Below are 19,344 nucleotides of genomic sequence, written 5' to 3' on the forward strand. Positions count from 1 at the left end.
AGGCTTTTTTTTTTTTTCTCCTACCAGGGTCTGACTCCAACCTGGCTCCCTCTTCCATCACCAGCAGCTGGAAGGTAGCTTAGAGGCCATTTAGGAGAAGGATCCAAGTACAGCACCTGGGCTCAAAGACGTGGCTACTAGTTCTAGTTTAGAAGCTCCTCAGTCCACGTGTCTTTGAAAAAAACACTTCCTCCCTCTGGCTTTCACCCGACACACTGTAGACACTCAATCATTTCTGAATAATGATCCACTTCATGCCTACATTTCTACAATCCCATCTTACCCTGTGCCCTTGTTACAGATGAGGAAACTGAGACATGGAGAGGCTAAATGGCCCTACCAGTGCCACAGAATAAGTTCCTGGAGGTGCTGAAGCTCATAGATTTCCCCCTCGATTTATGATCCTACCAACAAGGGCATCAATTTCAGAGATTAACAGCTGCAAATGATGGCATCAAGTCAGCTGCCCCAGCAGCTCTCCGAAGTGCATCTCCAATTCAGGTTTATCTTCATTAAGCAAGTAATTCATTACCAGGCGGTAAGCATTCACATCAGAGTGAGAATATTAAAAAAGTAATTATATTTTTCACAGTGCGGCTTTCTGGGTAAATTGTATGCAAATTGCTGTCTAAATCAGGCTGGCAGCGCCTGGGCAGGTCTCGGCGCTCTTTGAGGGGATATTTTGGAGGCTGGACCAGTCACCTTCTGCTCACCTCAATGAGTGTCCAGCATAGGATCTTGCATTCAGTCAAAGAAAGCTCAAAAATAGTATTAATTATTACTTCTTAACTCCGTCAAGCCTCAGTTTCCTCATCGGTAAAATGGGGCTCCTAGTAGGACTAAACAAAAGAATGGAGAAGACAATCTCTAGCATAGTATCTGCCTGGCATGGACATGAGAAGCACACGACCTCAGGAAATGGCAAGACAGCTTCAGGGAGAGGGAGCTGTATCAATGAGGCACTGAAACCTACAGGCCCAGAGAGAGGGTGGGGGCAGCTGCTGGGGGGACGAGGGACACCAGTGAGGGGTCAGGAGGCCTACCTTCCTTCTCATCCTGGCTCTGCCACCAATTCACTGTGTGACCACAAATTCACCGCTTCTCCTCTCTGGGCCATACTCAATACACAGACATAATTAAACCCTGAGTAATCATCACCCAGCAGGTACCCACAATCCCCCAGATAGCACTGACCTCCAACCTCCGGGAGTGAGAAGGTTCATGCTGGAATAGGGTGCTTGAAGTGCAAAGACATCAATTCTCTCAGTTTACAGGTGAGAAAAAGAAGCCCAAAGAAGGGTGTGAATGACCCAAGGTCACACCAGGTAAGTGATAAAGTCAGGACCAGGATCCCAGGCCAGGGCAGTTCTAATACGTACTGTTAGTACCCACCTGTCAAATGGGCACTTGAAGGCCTGCACTGGAAACTGTACAATGCGGTGTGCACATAGGTATCATCAATTTTATCTCAGGGTTGGAATACAGTCCTGGGATGTGATCCAGGGCAGGTTACTTCCTGTCTGAACCTCAGTTTCTCCATTTGTCAAATGAGGCTGTTGGAAGAGATATCACTATGGGCTCCTCCAATGAAACTCAGAAGGGAGGATTTTAATGACATCTTTTCTATTCCCTCCCTCTGAGAGAAGCTTTGTTTCTTCCCAGGGACTTAAAGGCAGAAGTGTCCGGGCCTACCCAAGGGGGTCTTGGGGCCAGTTCCCAGCCTCCCCTGCCCACACACTGGAAACCTGCTGGTGGTGATAGTTTGGGAAAATGCACTGTACCCTTGTGATGGGGGACCACCTGCTGAACAGCCCAGAAACCCAGAGCCCCAGGCCATAGGGCCAAGGCTACCCCAGAGACAGTCTCAAATTGGGCCACACAATTCCATGCAAATGTGGCTACAATGGGGCACAGCGCTATGTTGGGGGCCAAGGCACTGCCTGGAGCTCCATTCACTAACACATAGCTACACCCAGACACACACTCAGGCTGGCACACACACCTACACGCATGGGTGCTCAGACAGGAAGATACAGCCGGACACGGCTACACCTGGTAACACCTTCACACACTGTTAGGGGCACCTAACAATAGCTAGCCACAACTAAGTCCTGGGTAGTGGTCACCCAGCAGTGACATCTAGACACAGACACTCTGGGAGAATGCATGGCTCCTTTCTGACCCAGCTCCTATTCACAAACCCTCACCTGTGCAGACCCTCAATCCCACACCCATGGGGCTACTGAAAAGTCTTATCGCCACCCGGAGACAGCAGGTTCCAGGAGGCACAGGTGAGCACCTGCCTCTGCCCATGCGCAGACACACATCGCTGCGGCTCCTGTATCTGTGAGGTCCTGCTGTTCTCACGTCTTCCTCAGGCATCACTTCAGAGATCCAGGATTTTCGAGAAAGGCCAAGCCATGGCTCCTGCCTCCTCGCCACCTTGACATCTCTGAGACACAGCCCAGGCAGCAGCCAAGCTCAGACTGAGCCAGTCAGGGATCCTATGTCCTTCACAGAGGCTGCGGTTGGGGGGTTAAGGCCTGGTGTGGACTTTCAGAGCTTTCTCCGGGCTGTGAAAATCCTCCCTGGCTTTGGGCATTTCCTCTTTGGCTGGCCTTTCTTTTTTTTTTTTTTTTTTTGCAGTAAGCGGGCCTCTCACTGTTGTGGCCTCTCCCATTGCAGAGCACAGGCTCCGGACGCGCAGGCTCAGCGGCCATGGCTCACGGGCCCAGCCACTCTGCGGCACGTGAGATCTTCCCGGACCAGGGCACGAACCCGCGTCCCCTGCATCTGCGGGAGGACTCTCAACCACTGCACCACCAGGGAAGCCCTGGCTGGCCTTTCTTTAACTCATCTTTCTGGAAGAAACTCAAGTCTCCCCCAGAAACCTTTCATGACCGTGCTTGGCATGGTCAAGCCTTGACCCAGGAGGCAGGAGCCCAGGTTCACAATCCTGGCTCCTGTGCTTACACACTGAATGACCCTGAGCCCATCTGTTGCCTCTAGGCCTCAGTTTCTCCTTCTGCACCAAGAGGGTGGATGGGATGGGGTGGGATGAGGAGGACAGCATTGAATAGAGCTTCAAAGGCCCTCTCTCGTCTCAGATTTCTTGAGCTCTGCTTTCCCCAAGGGCCAGGGCTGGTGACTGAAACAACCAGGACTGGACCCTAATCTCCTGCCACCTGCTCTAGTGTTCTCACCACACGGCAGGCTTCTGACCCCAGGCCCCTAGCAAAGGCAGAGCGGAAAGAGAATGAGAGAGAAAGCTGTGGGCACACACTGTGCCTGAGGGCAGGGATTTCCACTGGATCTGAAGTTTCCGCAGGGTGTGGTATACAGGACTCACTTAACAACGTTTGCTAAAACCAATCCAATCCACTCCTTCCTAGCTCTGTAGCCTTGGGCAGGCAATTTGGTGTCTCTGAGTTTTCTCTAAGTGTCCTCCACTATAAGACGGGGATAACCGCTCGCTCCTGGTTACAGGTAGTCATGAGGACCCTGCAAGGCCCTGCACGAGAAGGGACAGCACCTGCCCTAGAGGGGCCCCACCAACAGGTATCCCCACCCCCTTCCCCTCCTAGCCTCTACTAGGAGTGAGCCTCCCTGGAGCCCTCCCGGCTTAGAGAGGAAGGCTCGCCACAGGAACGCGGTGGGGAGAGTGCTCAGAGGAGGGGTCGTGCTCGCCAGCATCCTGACAGAGCTTGGGCTGACGGAGCATCTTACTTCTCAGCCTTGCCACACCGAGGGAGCAGCAAAGTCCTGAGCAGGCAGCTGGTCTGGGGGGAAACGGGAGGGAGATGCACACTCACTGGCTCACCCACAGATACAGGCATTCCAAGTCCCAGAGGTCATAAGCCGTAAAGCATCCATCAACTAAAGGGATGCCCTCCCTATCAGCCCTGGCAGGCTTCCCCCGGAACAGGTTGCTCACTGCCTCCCAGGGCTGCCCGTTCTGTGGCCTGGCACGTGCTGAGCTAAGCCTGCCTCCCTGGAGATTCCCTCTCTTGGTCCCAGCTCTGCCCTCCATGGCTGCATGAATGCATCTGCTCCTTCTGCCTCATGATAGTCCCAGGACCTGCAGACCAACCCGATGCCCCACCACTGCCCTTCACCTCCCGGACCTTCTTCGCAGGCCAGACAGCAATTTGGCTGGTGCTTCTGTAGCAGGGGTCTGAATCCTCTCAGCTGCTCAGACATGTCCCTCTGTATCTAGGCACGTGCTCACGTGCGCACACACATATGTGCATCTCCACTGGGCCCCTTTCCCAGATACAGTCCAGCCCAGAAGGGCACGTCAACCGTCTCCTGCACAGAGCTGCTGTCCCTCCTCTCCCAAGTCCCCGCTGTGGCTGGAACTGCCCTGGAAGACGAGGGGCAGGGAGACACGGAAGCAGCCTGAGAGGACACGTCTCCCACCGGGAGCCCTTCCTCTTCCCCCACCCCCTGCCTTCTGCCACTTCCCTATGTCAGGGCCATGCTGATGACACCAGAGAATCCATCAAACGCCACCCCCGTGTCAGGTCATGTCACAACATAATTAAAGCATTAGATCTTCGTGATGAAGCCGTTGCCATCAATTCTGAGAGTGACTGATCCAATCTACAGAAAGGGGAAATTTCTCTCCACCCGCCACAACTGCCACAGCTGCCTTCCCCCCCAAGAAGGGAGACAGAATTGCTGGTGTTATTTAGGGCTCTGGACCTCGGGCTGGGAGTCAGGAGCCGAGCTACGAGGGAGGAGGGTCTGGCCTTGTGGTGTGTGCCCCTCCTGCCTGTGGGTCCGCTGGGGACAACAGAGCCTGGAGACCTGGGGACTCCTCCGAGCTCAGTCACTGAGTCTGTCTGTGACCTTGGGAAAGACAGTGCCCACCTCTAGATTTCAGTGCCCCCTTCTGTAAATGGGATGTGAGGGGTTGGGAGGGTTAGGGAGGAAGATGACTTGATCTCTAAGGATAGTGGAGGGAAAAGAAGCAGGAGCCCAGGGGTCAGAGGACTTAGGTTCAGATACTGACTAGCTGTGCAGCCGTGGTCAAGTAAGTTCTCTTTTCTCATTCTCCTCACCTCTAGGAAGGGGAAATTATTCACGCCTCACAGGATTACTGTGAAGATGAAATGAGAAGGAGAACGTAAGGGCCTAGCACAAAAGAAATGTTTCAGCTTCTCAGTGCACCCATCCCTATGCTCTTGGATTCAAGGTATTGGTCAAGGGACTGGATTTAGGACTGGTCTTTCTTTGCTCAGGATTGCTAAGTGGGGGCACAAGAAAGCTGGGACTGCAGCGCTGGAATGCAAACAGAAAAGACGGAGCAAGCGGGAACAGAAGAGTGGTCTCTGTCTCAGCTCAGATGATGTCACCATCCAGAAGTTGGACACAGGAGGAAGAGGAGCCAGGCCAGTGCTAACGAGGGGTCGGGGATGACACAAGGGAGAGAGAGAGAGGCACTGATGGGTTAAGGCCATCACCCTATGGTTGGCATGTCAGGAGAGGAAGTAGGTAAGAACCAGGCAGGTGGCCAGAGCCTTGGGAGGTGGTGGCAAAGGCAGAAGCAGTGAGACGAGTCTGAGGCCATTGCAGTGATCCAGGCAAGAGATGAGGGTGCTCGGTCTGAGTTTAAGCAGGAGTCGAGGGGTGACTCCAGGGTCAACCAGAAGTGACCATTTATGGAGTTACCGTTTATCAAGTTTGAGTAACTGTCTGGGAAGAAGCTCGAAAGTGGTGATTAGGAGATTGTTTAAAGTTGAAGATGGCTAATAGATATCCACGTGGAAACGTTGAGCAAAGTGGGTGGATACACAAGTCTGGAGTTCAGGGCAGAGATGTGGGCTGAAGAAATACACTTGAGACTTGAGAGTTATCAGCAGATAGATAGTACCTAAAGCCAGGAGCTTGGTGGAGATCTCCTGGGAAAGAGAAGAGGTACAAGGACTAACCTTGGAGAACTGCAATGTTAAGAAGTTGAGGAGATGCGGGGAACCAACACTGGAGACTGAGTAGGGGAGATCAGTCTAGGAAGAGGAAAGCCAGGCCAGCGTGGTACCCTGGAAGACGAATGAAGAAGGAAGGAGGAGGAAGTGATCACCTGCATTGAGGGTAAGATGAAGACTGAGAACTGGCCAAGGACAATGTGGCGTAAATATTTTTTGGATGAATAAACTGGGGTGCTGGTTGGGTTCTGGGATGGAACCTGGCCTCATGGATAGTGAACGAGGTGATGATACCAATTAAGCAGTAGTCAAGGAAGCTTGGTGTCAAGCATACAAAAACCAGGTTGGAAGCCCTAAACCCTCCCAGCCTCAAGTCAGACAGGATTGGTCCTGCAAACCGGGAGGAGATCCACTGCAGGTAAATCAAGTGATGGCAGCTATCAGGGGAGGGAGGCCTCAGAGGCCAGCCAGGGCCTGAAGGTCAAGTGCAGACCACAGATTCAGTGGCAGAGGCAGAATTCAAATGCCACAAAAGCCTGCTGAGAATGTGTTACGTGCCAGGCACTGTGCAAAGCACAGTGGGGAGAACCCAAAGGCATAAAACATGGTCTTTCCTGGAGACATTTCCCAAATAATGGGGGAGAGAGACAAGTAGACAGATGACCCAGGTGCATGATAGATAGTGCCAACCTTTCATGACTCCTTTTAGGGCCCAGACAAGCTCCTGGAACTTAGATCTTACCAGACCCCATGAAAAGAACATCTCCTTTCTTCTGAAAGGCTCTTCTGAGCCATCTAGGTTTTGAGTTTCTGATTTCAGACGTTACTTCTTCATTCTCTTGTTTTTGGCATCACCCTCTGGAGTTGACCTGTGGGGTCTGCTTAAGCCCTGATCCTTTAAGGCAGTCATTCATATAGGCACCTAAAGGTGGGCTGCAGACCCCGAAAGAGCTCCTGACCAGCCTCCTGGACACCCCTGGCTTGTTCTGAACCTGCCTGCACACCATTGTAGTCGTGCAGTCGTGCTTCCTTTATGTAGATGACTCAGGATTTTGACTTTCTGGGTCACATACAAGCTCCTTCACTTCAGGCAACTTCAGCTAATGGGCCCCACTCTAGCCAAGCCCCTTCAGGCCCAACTCCCAGGCCCCCAAATCATACCATGGTTGAGTCTGAGCATCGTTTTCCCAACTATGCCCTTGGCTCTGCTCACCAAGGAACTGGTTCTCCTTCCTGGCTATGAGGTGTGTCCACTCAGCTCTGGGCCCTCCTGGCCTCCACCCCTTTGAGCAGCACACCCACTCTGCCGAACCCCGTCCCTCGGGTGGAAGGCAGGTGGTACAGGAGAAAAACATTGGCTGCGGGAGCACAGAAGGGAAGCAGACTTGATTCTAGCCCAGGGGTTCTGAGGCTTTTCCTGAATATGGCACACTGAGGCTGGCTGGGTGGGTTTTGGGCAGTGTAGTTATCACTGTGGGGTCTGTGGGAAGGCATCCCGGATGGAGGGTTGAGCATGAGCAAAACATGAGGTATGAGGGAATGGTCTTCTTGGGGAAAAGGTAGAGTGAGATACTGCCCTGGGTAGAGATGGGTGCCCAGGGAGAGGAGGCTGGAAGGTGGGTGGGCTACAGCCACCTTCTACAGCCTGGAGGCTGCCAAGTGCAGCGTAGGCAGAAAGTCCTCTGATTTTTCTAAAGCCTGCCCTGACACTGGTCAGCTGCCTAAGATCCTCCAAGCTGCCCAGACCTGGTGTTCCTGGCTCTGTGACCCAGCACCTTCCATCCAGGAGACACCCAAGTCAGGCTCCAAAGGCCCTGCCAGGTCCCTTGGGGTAAGATGGAGGTTGAGTCTCTGAATAACTCCCCAGCTTACTGTACCTGCATCTCCCCTGGAGCCTAGAGTCAGGGTGTCAGAGTTTTAAAGAAGGAGATTGAAATCATATCTCAGAAGAGAAATCATGCAAAGGGAGAGAAGCAGAAGGTCCTATTTGGAGAGCTGGGTAGAGGAAAGGAGTCACTGATGAGACAGGGGTTGGGGGAAGAAGACACGCAGAAACTTGGGGCACAGAATTAGGATTGGGATGGACCTTCAGAGCATCCTGTTCACCCCTGTGCAATGCAGGAGTCCCTCCTCATCATCCTGGCCTACGCCCACATGCACATTTCCACTGACAGAGCACTCACTAGCTCCTGAAGTAGCCATTTTTTCCTTGGTCAGCTCTGAGTTTTCCTGAGTCTAAATCCTCAGTTCCACTCAAGGTCAGAGTTCTATGTCTTAGATGCCACGGAAATGATTCCATTTCTCCCTTCACGCTGCAGCCCTGCAGGGATGGGGGAAGGCAGAACCTGGCGACTGCCCCCTGCGGATTTTCTTTCTCATGAGGTTGCTGAACCAGCTTGGGAGCCAGCCTGTGGGCTTGTAGTCAAGTCTTGCATCTTAGGTCACTATCTGGAGTGTGCAGAACAGCATCTATGCCTGAGTGTGTGCCCGGATGTATATGTGACTAGTACTATGTGTACACTTATGGCTGGGGGTTTGCAAGGGTGCAAACCAGCTCTGCAACTGTGTGTAAGGAAAAGCATCCCTTCATACGTGCCTGGACTAGGGTCGTGTGTGAGCACCTGACCACGTGTGAGTATTTATGACCGTGGCTGTATGTGGGTAGGAGGGCTCGTGGCCATCTGCCCATGAAGGGTTGGGTGTGTATGACTAACTGTGATCACAAGTGTGATTCTGTACACGGAGGACTCACTAGCGCTCTATGTAGACATGTCCAGCCGGGTATTTGTGGGTCCATGGCTCTGGTTAGATTGTCTCTGACTGTCTGGTTGTGACTCTGTGTGTGCAGAGCATGTGTGCGACAAATTGGAATTTAATGCATATGTGAGACTATGTTTGTGACAGATTGTAATTTAATGTGTTTGAGAGACTGGCTGGGGCTGTGAGCATGTGAGACTGTTCCATGTGCGCCTGTGCACGAGGATGTGGTTGTGTGTGTACGTGCTTGGATGCCTCCATGTAGCTGTGTGTCAGCATCGGTGGCTGTGTGTGCAACTGTGGCTCAGTGTGTGTGTGTGATGCTGCAGTGTGTGTCTGTGAGTCTCTTCTGCGAGTCTGTGTGTCTCTGAATGGTGGTGGCTAAGTGCAAATGAAGGTGCCTATGCGTGAGGGTGAAGGTGGGAAGGGTGAGGACAGTGCAGGATAAAAAGGGGACTTGCTCGAAAAGGTCTCCCCAACCCCATTTTAATCAGAAACGGAGCAGCTGTTAGTCTGAATAGACACTGCACAACGGCAGACGTCTTAATCTCTTCTGCATTGTGATTCACTCGGAGAAGCCCTATTACTCAGCTTTTGATAGGAGCTTACTTGTCTCAAGTGTTTTCATTATTGCCCTAATACTATCTATTAACATACTGGAGGGAGCGCGCTGCTGTCTGGAGATGGCATCACTGGGCTTTTAAAGATTATGGGCCTTGCAAATACATAACATTTTACTGTCTTGCAGACGTAATTCACTGGGAAAAAAAAAAAGTCTTACGTAAATAGATAGGTAAATAGATAACCAAGTAGGGAAGAGAGGGAGCTGGAGGGGGAAGGAGGATGTATGACCCAAAGGCACTGTCATCTCCAGCTCAAATAATCGCCTTTCTGAAGGGAGGAGCCAGACAGACATCTGTCTCATTTGGGGCACCTCTAGCTTCAAATCCTTCATCTTTGGGTATCCTGGGGTGGGGGGACCTCCTGGGCTTCTCTGAGGGGTGCAAGATTGGGGCAAGATGCAGGGAAGTGTGTGGTGGAAAGACTGTAGGATTAAGTGCCAGGGGGCCCAGGTTCAAACCCCGTTCTGCTGCTGATCTGTGGGGTGAACTTTGGTCCCATCTCTGTGCTTTGTTTCCTTAACTGCAAAACAGGAGTCTGAACTAGATAATCTAGAAAGCCAGCTCCAAGGTCTCAGTTCGAGCCCCAGCAGGGGCTTGAATCACAGCAATCAGCATTAACTCATCAACCTGGATTCCTGAGGAAGAAAAGGCTGACGTATCTCCAACATCTCAGACCTGGCAAAAAGCAAAATGGTCATGTAATCCAACCACCACTTCTCTTCCTGTCGTGTGAGTACACACCCATAGTGATAGGAATCTCACTACTTTCTTTTCCTTTTTTGCTTGTTCTTGTGGTCCAAGATGGCGTTTGAAGCACATGCAAACCTTCCCCTTCTTCTTCAAGTTTCATTGAAATAATAGAAAGATATGTAAAAAGAATACATCCCAACACAGCCCAAGAAAACTAGAAATTATGGCATCATAGGAGATCAACAAGTTTGAAGGCTTTCTGGAAGATAAAAAGCAGACAGAATCAGATTTATGGAGAAAAACAGAGTGGTTAAATCAGCACAGAAGGAACTGACTAAAGAGATGTAAACTATTCTTTCCAACAGAGCCTTGGAGAGACTCCAAGTACAGGGGGCAGGGAGCAGACCACAGTGCAAACAAAAGGTAAAGAACTGTTGAATTAACAAGTGGCCAGACAGCCCCTTCCTCTCTCTATGTATACGGATAGAATGATTGGCTGTGGAATTTGCCTCTGATATGGAAGCCTGGTGGACTGCTTTCTAAACAACATGAAAGATCTACCTTAGGAGGTAAGATAAACTGTTATACTGGTGGCAATGAGCCATCCATCTCAGTAGTCACATCCTTGTGGAGTTCCCTGTACATTGACTTTGGACTTGGCAAGGTAACTTGCCTCCACCAATGGGATATCAGCAAGCATGATGCAATTATTGGGGCTTGTCTGCTTGGAATACTGTCTCTTGGACTCTTGCCACCATTCTGTAAGGAAGTCCATCCTATCCTCCTGGAAAAAGAGGTTCTGGAGGATAAAAAAACACTTGGAGAAAGAGGCCACCTGGTGGAGAAACTAGGTGCTTCAGCAGACAACCAGCACAGCACCAAGGCCCCAGACATGAGAGGAAAGCCTTCTTAGTCTTAACCCAGCCCAGCTGCCGGCTGAATGCAGCAATATGAGTGGATCCAGTCAATGCCATGTGGAGTAGAAGAATGATCCCAAGCAACTCATAGAATCACGAGGAATAACAAATCGTTGTTGTTTTAAGGCACTAAGTTGTGGGATGTTTTGTTATGTGGCACTAGATAACTGATACAGGAGGGATGACTATGTTGGTGTTGAGGCCAGAGAAGCAGAACAGAGTTGAATCTCTGCAATGGACATGGGAAGGAGAAAAGAAAGAAAAGACAATGAGGCAGTCATGCTCAACAATAAAGTCTGTTAAAGTACTTCACGCAGAGAATAAAGTCTTCCTTACTTCAGCAACCAGAGGGTCCCCAGCCTGTCTGTGCGTGGTCTCCTCACTCTTCCTAAAGGGAATCCAACAGTGTGCAAGCCTCTCCCACTCTCTCACATTCTCAGAGCTGCAGACAGTCTCCCTTTTAGGAAAGGCCCATCCTGGAAGCAAGACTACACAGCCAAAAGAAACTCACACTAGTCTCCTGAATATATATATATATATATATATATATATATATATATATATATATACACTTTTTTTTTTTTTTTTTGTGATACGCGGGCCTCTCACTGTCGTGGCCTCTCCTGTTGTGTGGAGCACAGGCTCCGGACGCGCAGGCTCAGTGGCCATGGCTCACGGGCCCAGCCGCTCCGCAGCATGTGGGATCTTCCCGGACCAGGACACGAACCCGCGTCCCCTGCATCAGCAGGCAGACTCTCAACCACTGCGCCACCAGGGAAGCCCCTCCTGAATATATTAATCAACCTAATTTTAAATTTACAAATCTGAAATAACCATCATGAATCACCTTTGAGGCAAACCAAGAGCATGAGGAAGAACAAAATGAATAACACAAATAATTCATCCTAGAGGAATTTGAGATAATGTAGGAGACAGAGGGGAACTTTAAAAGAATTCTAGGTTGTATCCTCAGAGAGATCCAAAAGAATTTGCATTTATAAAATAAGACTAGATTTTGATAGAAAACAAGTAATCAAATAAAAAGAAATAATCCTTGAAAATTAAAAACATGAAGATAAAGTCAAGGAAATTTCCTGGAAGATAGAGTGAAAACACAAAGAGATAAAGAAAAATATGAGGAAAATATTAGACCTAATATTTATCTCATAAGAGTTTTAGACTGAGATAACAGAGAGATTAGAGATGATGTAATCACTAATGGTATGATTTTTAAATATTTTAGATTACAGAAAAATTGAGATCTGAGTCCTCAAACTATAAAAAGACCCACCAAGTGGTAAGGAGAAAACACACATCCTGGTGACATTTCTAAATTACAAAATAAAAAGAAAATTCTCTATGCTTCTATATTATTTTGAACCTGCAATTCTACACCAGCCAAATTATCAAGCATGAAAGCAAATCTAAGATATTTTCTGATAATAAAGGACAAAGGAAATTTACTATCCATTCACCCCTTCTGAAGAAATAATTATACACTACAGAAGAACAAAAAAAGGAACTCAAAAAAGAAAATGTTAGAAGTTTTTTTTTGTAATTTTAGAGAAGAGAAACCAGTAAATGTCTGAGTCTGAATAATAAATGAAAATGAATCTATAAAACTTCATACAATTTTTAAGAAATGATTTACTTTAAAAGTATAGAAATAAAATAAACTAATAACATTTGGAACTAAAATTTCAACAAAATATGAAAGATAGGCAGAGGTTTAAAATACTATTGGAAGAAAAAGTGCTTAAATAAATTTATTAAAAATTTAGAACACTAGAAAAACAGAAATAGTACTTATAACTTGCAAAGAACAGAGAAAAAATAGAAATAAAGGAAAGTTGATCAATCAAACAGAAAGCAGGGGAGAATCCAAACATATCAAAACCACAATAAATATGAATAGGTTAAACTCCCCTGTTAAATGACAGAGACTCTCAAAATGGGTGAAAGAAATCTCAACAACATACACACATAAATGTATATACACACATGTTCACACATAATGCAGTTATTTTAAAGAGTCACATTTAAAAAATATAATACCAAAAAGATTAAAATAAAGTAATAGAAAATGAATATATGCTAATAAAACAAAACAAAAATGAAGGCACAGAAATATTAGTATCAGATTAATTCGAATTTAAAATAAAAGCACTCACAAAATGTATACTCTACCAAGAAGGTATGACAATCAAGTAAATTTTGTACTAAATAATTGAGTATCAAAATATAAAAAGAAAAAATTCAATACTACAAAGAGAAATTGTCAAACTTGTAATGATACTTGATTTTTACATGCCTCTTCAAAAATTGATAGATCAGGGCTTCCCTGGTGGCGCAGTGGTTGAGGGTCCACCTGCCGATGCAGGGGACACAGGTTCGTGTCCTGGTTCAGGAAGATCCCACATGCCGCAGAGCAGCTGGGCCCGTGAGCCATGGCCGCTGAGCCTGTGCATCCGGAGCCTGTGCTCCACAACAGGAGAGGCCACAGCAGTGAGAGGCCCGCATACCTAAAAAAAAAAAAAAAAAAAATTGATAGATCAAGTAAAAATAAGTGAAGCTATAAGAGAATCTGAATAATGTAATTTAAATTTTGACTTGAGAGTTATTTAAGAAAATTTACTGAACTGAGATTTTGATTTGAGAATTATATAAGAAAATTTACTGAACTGAGAATACACATTTACACATTCGTTTTTTGGTACATTTACAAAAATTGACCATTCATTAAAATAGGCTTAGAAGCAAAATCTTAATTCCAAAAAGTGGAAATCATTTGGGCTACATTTTCTGACTACAATGTCAAAAAAACAAGAGGCAAAGACAAAAGGGTAGCAAAACAATATAACAATAACTCAACAACTTGGAAATTTTAAAACACTGTTATATATAACTCCTGGATTAAAGAGAAACTCAAAATTGAAATGAGTGATTTGTTATAAATTAATGACACTGAGAGCATCATATAACGAAATGAATTCTCAAGGCCAATGCAGTATTTATAGAAAAATGTATAGCCTTGAAAACGTTTATTGGAAAATAAGAAAGAGAATTGAATCCAAGCAGCTGGGAAAAGGAAAACTAGGGGGAAAAAAATAAAACCTCTATAGGAATAAGGAATTAATAGAGATAAAAGCAGAAATTAATGAAATGAGAAACAAATGTAGACTTGGTAAATAAAGCCAAATGCTGTGTCTTTCATTTATTTATTCCCTTAATGGCTCAAGAAGAGGTAAAAATGCTAATATTCATGGATGAAATCAGATCATCAAAGATATACTTCTAAAAATGGCATCAGACCCAGAATGGATTTAACAATGAGATATATCAAACCTTCAAGGAACAAATAACTTCTGTTATTTAAATGATTATAAAGCATAAAACAAAGATGGAAAACTTCCCGATACATTTTGTTGAGCTAGCACGACAAATAGAGTAGGCATCTGTTGTTTTTACTCCTCAGAATTCATTCATCCTTCTAATAACCACATCCTGATTTTCCTCAGAGGGAGCCCTCTCCACTCGACTCTAAATCCATGTATTTCCAGGGAAGGTGACATCATCCCTAATTCCAGGGCTGGGCCCACAAGCCATCAAGCTTTGCTTTTCCCTAACTACTGTGAACGACTCGGGGATAGCCATGTGACCCAGTCAAGGACAAGGAAACAACAAGAGATTTTTTCAGTGACTTCTGGGAAGAGGTTGTGTTTGGCACTAAGGCTATAGATCCTGGAGTGGACATATGCCTGCGATGTGGACCCTGAGATTAAAGCTGAGGCAAAGAGAAAGCAGAACCAAGAGATGGAGAGAAAAGGAGCACTGATTATAGCATTTAAGCCCTGAATGCAGCTGTGTCTTCAGGTACACCCTCCCCCTGTACCCTTCAGCTCTCTGAACCAATGTTTCAATCAGCTAGAGTTGAATTTTCTATCAATTTTAGCTGAACTTACTAACCCTGACATACCAAAACTGAATGAAGACAACACACACAAGAAAGTATAGCCCAATCACAATTACATAGATGTAAAACCCATACATTAAATGGTAGCAAATTTAATCTAGCTATATATTAAAGACCAGTATCTTATAAGAGCAATAAATCATGACCAAATAAGTTTTACCCCAAGAATCAAGCATAGATTTTAACATTGTAAACTAAACTTTAGTTTTTATTTCACTATAGTGGTACATTAAAGAAAGAAAATTAATGATCATCTCCATAAGGTAATAAAAATTTGTAGTAAGCTGCCTTAACCAGATAAAGAATCCTGCAATGGTCAGTTTTATGGGTCTGATTGGCTAGGCTATGGTCCCCAGTTATTTCCAATACTAATCTAGGTGTTGCTGTGAAGGTATTTTGTAGGATGACTAAACACCATAATCAAGTGACTTTAAGGGAGATTGTCCTAGATAATCTGGGTGGGACTGATTCAACCACCTGAAAGGCTTTAAGAGCAGAACTGAGACTTTCCAGAAGAAATTCCACCTGTTCACTACAATTTTTGTTCATGTCCGACAGTTCCAGCCTGCCCTTCCTGACAGCCTGCCCTATAGATTTTGGCCTTGCCTAGCCAGCCCCCACAATCACATAAGCCAATTCCTTGCAATAAATTTCTTAAAATTTATATGCCTCTTAGTAGTTCTGTTTCTCTGGTAGAACCCTGACTGATACAGGTTTCTAACTGAAGCAAACATCATACATACCTGAGGACCACAAGAAATATTCCTTCTCAAGGAGGGACAAGACAAGGTGCCCACTATGCCCAACATTTTAAAAGGATGATCAGAGAAGGTCTTACTGGGAAGATGTTGTATGCAGAACAATGTCCCTTCCCCCTAAAGATATCCATGTCCTAACGCCAAAACCTGTGAGTATGGTATGTTACATGGCAAAAGGGACTTTGCTGGTATGATTATGTTAAGGGTCTTGAGAGAGGTGATGATTCTGGATTATCCAAGGGTGTCTGATGTAATCACAAGGCTGCTTATAAGGGAAAAGAAAGAGGCAGGAGATTCAGAGTCAGAGAAGAAGTGAGTGATGGAACCATGAGCCTCGGAATGTGGATGGCCTCTGGAAACTCTAAAAGCCCAGAAAATGAATTCTTCCCTAAGAGCCTTCAGAAGGAATGCAGCCCTGCCAACCTGTTTCGGACTTTTGACCTCCAGAATAGTAAGATAATAAATCTGTGTTTTTTTAAGCCACTAAGTTTGCGGTCATTTGTTACAAGCACAATAGGAAACTAACAGGAAGGTAATATTTGAACAAAGACCTGAGGGAAGAGAGGAGGTAAAACAAGCATGTATCTGGGAGAACTGAGTTGCAGTTAGAGGGAAGGCAAGAGCAGAGGCCCTGTGGTGGGAATGCTGGAGGAAATTAAAAAAAACCAGGGTGCTCTGGGCAGCAGAAGCCACAGGGAGGGGGCCAGGAGACAGGGTCAGTGAGGAGTTGAGTTAGCGAGGATGGGGCCTTGGATTGTAAGGACTTCAGCTTTTACTCTGATTGACACGTAGAACCTCTTGAGTGCCTAGATCAGAGGGGTCCACGATTCAACTTACACTTTAAAATGACCCCTCTGTCTGCTATGGGTGACCAGGAATGTGGTCAAGGTGACCAGCTTTATCATAAAGCTAGTGAGCTCAAACTTCAGAACTCTACACTCTATGCACGGGCCCCTTCCAAGACCCCAGCAATGCATCCCATGGTCATATGCTTTGTAAATTCACAAAAGTGAGATATTGTAACCACCATGGTGGTGGAGGCCACTTGATCTCTTTCTTGATTTTTCTACCGTATCAATTCTCAGTGCTAGAATGGCCACGGGAATTTTGGGGAGCCAGCTAGGGAAAATTGAGCTGGGAATACCTTTAGTTTGAGTTTAGTGGAATATGTTTGTGTGTTTCACAGTTCTTTCCATGTTACTGGGAGTTACTGCCAGCTGTCCTGGAGTGAGAATGGCTTCTAGGAATCAGATTACCACCCACTGTGTTGACTTACCCAGATCGTGATGTGAGCACTTTAACTGAGTGTTGTCAGCTCACAGAATTTTTAAAAATTAGTTACTGCACAAGAAAATTTGAAAGACCCAGAAATCTTAGAGTTCATACATAAAAGACACTTGGTAGAGCTTTCTCTAATTTGACAATTCTAAAAATTTACTCTGTTTTACCAATAACAAGTTATGAAAAGTGGAGGAAGCTTTTCCAAACTATTGATAATAATTTTAAAAAATAATTAACTGTAGTAGAGAAGACTTTTGCAGTCTTTCTATGAAAAAATCTTGTCATATGAAAAGATATGACGAAGAATATGAAGCCAAAACATATAGGGGAAAAGGTAATATAGAGGTATGCCAGGCAATTAATTAATAAAAAAGATTGTGTTATTTTTTCTGAATTATGTCAGATGTTTGTGGTATTTATCTGCCTTTTAAAAGTTTGTAATTTGATGTGATTTTTTCATTTCAATAAAGATTTACTTTCATTCCTCATTTAGAGTTTTTCATCTTTTAATTTTCTTCTTAATGAAGACCCCTCAGATTACGTATGCCTTAGGCTCCCGCAGGACCTGGATCTGCCCTGGGGGTGAGTAGGCCAAGGGGGCGGGGCTGTGCTAGTCCTTGGCATCTTTGTCTCAGATCCTTTTCTCCTCTCCGCCCTGCTATGCTCTGCAGGGAGTGACCCTGCAGACTGTCTCCAAGGATCCTGAGTCAGCTGCCTTGTGGCAGAATCCAGCCTAGGAAAGGTCTGGTGGGAGATGAGTGGGCTGGAAGAAGGGAGAAACCAAGTCTTCCTCTCGCCTTTGGAAGCATCACTAGCCTCTGCTTTGTACCTCTACCACCTGACAAACAAGCCTACATTGGTTGCAGCTTCTTTCAAGGTAACTCTTGACCCTGGGTGTGGATACCACCATTTCCTGTCTTCCCTAACAGTCTGCAGGTGATCACAGCTTCCTGCCGTTGACAGTCTCAGGGCTGCCTCCCAATGCCCTATTTGTCTTCTCAGCTTTTTCTTCATAGAGCATGCTAACTTTTTGTTAAAGTATAGCATACGTTAAAAGTGGTGTACAAATCATGAGTGTAAAACTCAGTGGATAGTCACGAGTTTATTTATCCATAGATTAGGAAAGAGAACACTGCCAGCACCCCGAAGGCACCTCATGCCCTGTCATCACTCACTCCTTCCTCTCCAAGGTAACCACTATTCTAACCATAACTTTGTTCTGCTGTTTTTGAAATTTATATACTAGAATCACATAGTATGGCTTCTTTCACTCAACATTGTTGGCAAGACGTTGAATGTAGCAACAGTTGATTCATTTTCATTGACATAGAGTATGCCCTTGTATGACTAGTCCACAATTTCTGTATCTATTCTATTCTTGATGGGTGGGCATTTGGATTGTTTAATGTTACTGTGAACATGTTTGCGCATGTCTTTTTGTGCACAAGTGTAAGCATTTCTGTTTGGTATATACAGTAGGTGTGGAATTGCTGGATCATAGGGTAAGTGTATGCTCAGCTTTAGTAGATATTGCCAAGTGGTTTTCCAAAGTGGTTGTACCAGTTTGCATGCCCACCAGCAGCGCAACCCTGTTGTCCCATATCCTTGTCAATGCCTAGTACTGTCATAGGTCTTTATTTTTTTAATGTTTATTTATTTATTTTCTTATTAGTCATCCATTTTATACACATCAGTGTATACATGTCAATCCCAATCGCCCAATTCATCACACCACCACCACCCCTACCACCACTTTCCCCCCTTGGTGTCCATACGTTTGTTCTCTACATCTGTGTCTCAATTTTTGCCCTGCAAACTGGTTCATCTGTACCCTTTTCTAGGTTCCACATATATGCGTTAATATACGATATTTGTTTTTCTCTTTCTGACATACTTCACTCTGTATGACAGTCTCTAGATGCATCCATGTCTCTACAAATGACCCAATTTTGTTCCTTTTTATGGTTGAGTAATATTCCATTGTATATATATACCACATCTTCTTTATCCATTTGTCTGTCGATGGGCATTTAGGTTGCTTCCATGACCTGGCTATTGTAAATAGTGCTGCAATGAACATTGGGGTGCATGTGTCTTTTTGAATTATGGTTTTCTCTGGGTATATGCCCACTAGTGGGATTGCTGGGTCATATGGTAATTCTATTTTTAGTTCTTTAAGGAACCTCCATAGTGTTCTCCATAGTGGCTGTATCAATTTACATTCCCACCAACAGTGCAAGAGGGTTCCCTTTTCTCCACACCCTCTCCAGCATTTGTTGTTTGTAGATTTTCTGATGATGCCCATTCTAACTGGTGTGAGGTGACACCTCTTTGTAGTTTTGATTTGCATTTCTCTAATAATTAGTGATGTTGAGCAGCTTTTCATGTGCTTCTTGGCCATCTGTATGTCTTCTTTGG

Source organism: Grampus griseus (assembly GCF_964374135.1).
Source record: "Grampus griseus genome assembly, chromosome: 1".
Taxonomy (NCBI): Eukaryota; Metazoa; Chordata; class Mammalia; order Artiodactyla; family Delphinidae; genus Grampus; species Grampus griseus.